The sequence below is a fragment of the Tupaia chinensis genome, unplaced genomic scaffold (genome assembly GCF_000334495.1).
Source record: "Tupaia chinensis unplaced genomic scaffold, TupChi_1.0 Scaffold000429_1, whole genome shotgun sequence".
NCBI lineage: Eukaryota > Metazoa > Chordata > Mammalia > Scandentia > Tupaiidae > Tupaia > Tupaia belangeri.
In genome coordinates this window covers 4,592,378-4,597,920 of record NW_006159934.1, presented here as the reverse complement: position 1 = coordinate 4,597,920, position 5,543 = coordinate 4,592,378, and the positions used below count along the sequence as shown (strand labels likewise).

Genomic DNA, 5,543 nt, shown 5'->3' with positions numbered 1-5,543 from the left:
GGCACCATCAGTTGCTACCAGGTCAGCCTTATTTGAAACCTGACATATCCCAGTGGTCACAAAATCATGACAATGCCCTTCAGAAATGCCTCTGGAATTAATACCTTCTTTCCCATACTTTACTTGAGATCCCTGTAACCTCTCACCTAGTTTATTATGACAGCTTTCTCCCTGGACATCTGTCCAAACTTGCTCTCTCCTCCATCCCATTCTTCACACCACAACATGAAATCTCTTCTAAAAACCCAAATCTGATGTCATTCACCTATATACAGTACTCAGTGGCTTCCATCTGGATCCAGTCCAGACTCTTATCTGGCCATACAAGATCTATTTCTATGGAGCTATTTACACCAACCTACATTTATGGTCTCATCTTCCCCCACATCCTATTATGAACCCTGCTCCATGTAAGCAGAAGTTCTCATGCTTCACTCCATATGCTAAGCCTTTCACAAGTCTTTGCTTGTTGCAAATAATATTCCCTTTGCCCATTATCTGCACCATCTTTGCTACTTTGTAATCATCTACTCCATGTGTTTCAGCAAGATCTAACTCAAATGCTTACCGTGTTTAACATTCAGGCATCATGCCATTGCACAGAAACAGCATATACTAGGGGAGTCTTATAATTCATGTAGGTACCTTAGCCTCCTCTTCAGTTAGCTCATATCTCTACGACAGCTTGTTATTTTTTTTGTCATCTTTCCATGCCTGGTTCTCAGGATAGTGGTTGGCTCACCACATAGTGAAGACAGTTGAATGAACTAGGAGTGAAAGAAGCTATGATTGAATTGATTGCTTTCCAGTCTTAGGAAAATCATTTCGGCATGGCTGCCAGCTACAGTTTAACAAATACTGTAATGGATGTGAATTAGGTATTCTGGGATGACCACAAGTAGATTTCCTTTTGTACGCTAGATAAGTAATTTGCTAAGTGGTATTTCAATGACTTAAAGACCTTTATATCTTTTCAGGTGGCTGTCTCATACTTTGAGAATAACTCATCGTTTATTATATTTAAAATGTAAATGAATTATGAACAATTCTACATATATGTACACATGAACTCTTCTTCCTTAAAGTCCTGTGATCTTTCTATGGCTTTTAATGATTTAAGCAACATGAAACCCATCTGTGAATAACACTTAAAATGACTATGAATATTCTGGCAACTACTATATATAATTATAAATATGCATTCCTATTTCAGATCCTGTTTCACTATCAAGTGCTAACTGTGGATCATCAAGGTAGTTTCAATGGCTGGCAAGGAGTGAGGGGGTGCCTTTGAGTGCCTCATCCAAGTGGAAGGAACAGGTTATGCTTTACAGGACGCACTGACATCTCCTACCTTTCTAGGCTCTCTGTCAACTGCGGCGTCATGTACGGTGCAACCTCCAGAGCAGCACTTCTGGACAATATGGACCAGTTTTTCTATCCACTGCTGATTGATCCAGGCATAAGTACCTAACTTTAGCTCGGCCAACCCACAGTCCTTTTCTGAGAACCTAACCCTAACACCTAATCCAATCTTAACCAGTCAGAATTCTTTCTTCTGATCTTAGTTACTACAGTGGAAAAAGGAGCTGAAGCTGAAAGGTGGGTGGGTCATAATTTCCACTAAAAGGAGAATCAAATCTCAGAAGCAATCAGGACTACAGTGGACAGGCAAAAAGAAGTAGAAACAGACAGGAGGGCAATAATTCCCTATTCAGTGCTTCTGAAGTCTACATGCATATCATTGCTCTTCTGATGGTTTGGTTATTTCAATACTTACTTGAATTACAAAAGCCTAAATATTTCTGTGTTGGTCTGAGTTTAATTTATGCTATTTGAAACAAAGAGTCTTTAAAAAATCAACCTTGCTAATATACACATAGCCAAAACTGCTCAAACATAACAGCATTTAAATGACCCAATGACTTAATGAAGGCTCTTCAGGAGTTCCACTGTAAGAATGTGGAGGTCACATAACGTTTTAGCAAGCTATGGAAGGTTGATGACTATCTTTATAATGAGTAATTATTTGGTAATTGATTTGTTGGGTTAACCCAGAATTTTTTTCAATGTCTACTCTTAACATGGGCTTACCTCTACAGAATTAGAAGTTCAGGAAAGGAGTGAGGGTATAAGTGTGACCCTACTTAAACAAACGAAGTAAATAATCTACACATGTTGTCATGCTGTCTCTGGGGAATACATTATTTAAAATTATTGCCGCATTCTAAACAGACCATCTGAGAGGGATAATTACTTTTCCATTACTGGATCAATACCTTTGTTCTTATCCTTTACTACTTGAGTGATTTGAGGTAAGGGCAGAGGAGAAACTCAGGTCAATCCCCTGGACCTTCTGTGATCTAGCAGGGAAGATCAATGTGTAAGCTTGTAAGCTCAAGGAGGGGAATAGGGCCAGGGGCACAATTCTTAGTGTGCTAACTTAATTTTTAAATTTCTCAGTGAGAAAAGCCATGCTTATATATGGCTCTTCTGTTGTAGCATTTCAAAAACTGCCCTGAAGGCACAAGGAATAACTCATTTTATATGTGGTTTACTGAGTAAGTTCACAAATTATGACCCTACCACATACACAGCCAATGGTAAGAGCAGCTTGTCCATTTTGCCCTGGAGGGTTAATATTTCAACTGAGAGAGGAAGATGAGGGAGCTAGAGAGTGGAAAGAGATCTTTTGATGGCAGAATAAAGGGTAACATCAGGGGCTGGATGGTGTACAGTGGTAAAACGTGATGCTCTGCAGGGCTGACCATACATGACAGTTCCAGGTTCATGTTCAAACTCCTCCTGGAGTACACTGGGTGTATATGTGCCCATAATCCCAGAATGGCTCAAGCTAGGGTAGATTGCAATGACGAGACCTAGTTGGGCTTGCTCTCTCTCACTTATGGAAAAAATAAACTTTAAAAAAGGTGAAGTCATACTGTAGGCACATGTGTACATTTATGTCCAGCACCCAGCATGTACCATTCTAGAATTTGTGATCACTGCATTCTATCTGACAGCTTGTGGACCTTGATCCATATTCCACTTATTACTGGGAGACAACCTTAAATTCCTTTTAAAGAATATGATTCAGGCCAAGGGTAGTGGTGTGTGCTGGTCGATGTAGGTACATACAAGTTGAGACCACATAGTAGGTGTGGGTTTGATTCCTGGCCTACTCTAACAGCTGGGTATAAAGGTACATGCCTTACTCCAGAGACTAAGGCAGGAAGATGTGACATGATGAGACTCTTTCTAAAGAAAAACAAACAAAAGAAAAAACATGATTCAATGTAAGTTTATTATAGCCTTTTCAATGATAATAAAGGATGCTAAGCATTATAAAAGAATAAAATAGGACCAGCAGGTGATGTGGTGGTCAAGGTGCTGGACTCCCACATGGCCAACCACAGTTCGAATCTTGGATCCTGTGGACTGAAACTCTTGCCAGGAGCATGTGCATGTGTGCGTAAAATCCTGAGAAAAGAATGCAGAAGGGGCTATAGCATGACCATCCTTCCTGGGGGTTAATTTTTCACTTTTTGTCTCTCTGTCTTGCTAGTGAGTACACACACCCTATAGCAAAAATCTCTCAGAAAAAAAAAAAAGAATAAAGCATTTTGCCAGAGTGACTGTGTGACTGTTTAGTCTCAACCTATCAAAATAAATGCCTTTCAAGTACCTTAGAAGCACCATTTGTATGCAAGTAATGTGCTAACTGCAAATGGGACTTATTACTTAATTAAAGCTCATCACAGAGAATCTTTTTTGAGCAATATTTTGTTGGATGTTAGTTTGAGTTACAACTAAAAGTGATAAAATTCTCTTTGAAGATTTCCTTTTTATTCTGGCATATTACTATTCTCCCTGGTCTTTTCACTTTAGTTCTCAGGCTTATTGGAAGGTGGCATGAGGGCCAGTTCAGGTTAGTGGCTAAGAGCAGTGACCTGGGTCTGCACTAGCAGGCATGTCCATAATGCCTCCATGACTCAATTTCCTCCTCTGTGGATGGGGATAGTATTAGCACCTGCCTTGTAGGGTTGTAGTGTAGATTAAACAAGCCAATCCATGTAAAGAATATGCAAGTACAATTTAAATAATAGTTCTTTTTATCTTTCCGTCAGCAGGCTCTGAGGTCAGAAGCCCACCTCTGCCACTGGGGGATGTGAGTTGATCAACCATTTTTAACTGTACTTCCCTTAAGTAAAATGGGGTCTTCATACCTATGCAATGAAGAGCAGGTGTGAGGACTGCGTAGGATAATGTGCAACCTACGTTGGCAAACATTTCTAACTGGGCTTATGAGGAAACCAGGCTCAGCCCAGCTGCACAGATGGACCTGGTTTCTGCCATGCCAAGGACCCACAATTCCTGCCTCCACAGGCAGATAAGAACAATAAAAATCAGCCCAAGTCTGGCATAGACTAGCGCTTAGCTTGGAGAAGAGCTATTGCACAATCTACCCTGGGGGCTGAAGCATTAAGGAGAGGAGGCAGACTGTAGGCCACTGTGGCCAGCCCTTGCCTAAGTGCAAAAGGCAGCCAGTCACCTACTGGTCAGGGATGTCCAGAGACACACGCACCTGCAAGCTGCCGCCCACCATGTCTTTCCCTGGCTTTTTCTCAGGTCTAGAGGAAAGCAGCCCCTGCTTAGGCCACCCCCCACTGCAGCACCTCCGAGCAGGAAGTCAGGGCCCTTGGGCTCCCCATCAGACTGCCTGCCTGAAGCATACACTGGAGCTGGGGAACTTGCCGGAGAAGCCAGTAAAATTTTAATGCACTCTGTAGTGCGGTCATGTCATACTCGGTTATGGCAAATAATCCCAGATGCCTGCAGAGGTAAAATGGAGCTGTAATGTGCTTGCCTCCTAACCCGAGCTGACAGCAATGATGTACGACTACCATTAGCGGAAAATATCACTTCAACTAACCCATGATCCAGCTCCGCTCAGGGTCACATTATCCATGAGGAACAAATTACACTCCCAAAGTAAATACAAATTTTCTACACGAAATGGGTACAAAAAAAGGGAAGGGGTGATCCGTTCCCTACGCCAGCACACTGCTGAGTGACACAGATGATAAAGGACAGGACAAATCATTGGCTGACAGAGTGCCGTGCCGTAATCAGCTCAGCCGGCACGCACTCTAGCCGATAAACACTATATTCTCCCCTTAGTGGCAAATACATAATCTTTAACACAGACATGGCTGCTTTAGATATTTACTACCATTTGGGCTATAGGAAAAACCCCATGCCACATTTGCTGTCAGAAAGAAAAGGCCTGGTGGTCTTGAGGGACCCAGAGATCCTCTGCAAGAGTAAGAGTCAGGGTCTGGGGAGGTACACAATCGTTCCTGAGGAACAAAGGACAACTGAGAGCAAAACCACCCTGGAGGAGGGAATTCAGGAGTCACAGTGGCACCAGGTTCCCTTCTATGTGCAAGTCAAAGGAGGAACGCAAGCTGGAAAGATCACATGGGATGCAAGAGGCTCTGCACTGGCAATTCAGAAATTCCTCTGTGCCCTGCACCGCTCTT

The 5,543-nt window shown here is 42.3% G+C and overlaps 1 long non-coding RNA gene across 1 annotated transcript; it reads left to right on the top strand.

The window, feature by feature from the left end:
• The first annotated feature begins 1,211 nt into the window (after window positions 1–1,211).
• Window positions 1,212–4,405, top strand: LOC102471027 (uncharacterized). Its single transcript, XR_335509.1, has 3 exons — window positions 1,212–1,253; window positions 1,363–1,602; window positions 4,131–4,405. It is a non-coding gene; the product is annotated as an uncharacterized LOC102471027 (long non-coding RNA).
• The last annotated feature ends 1,138 nt before the right edge of the window (window positions 4,406–5,543 follow it).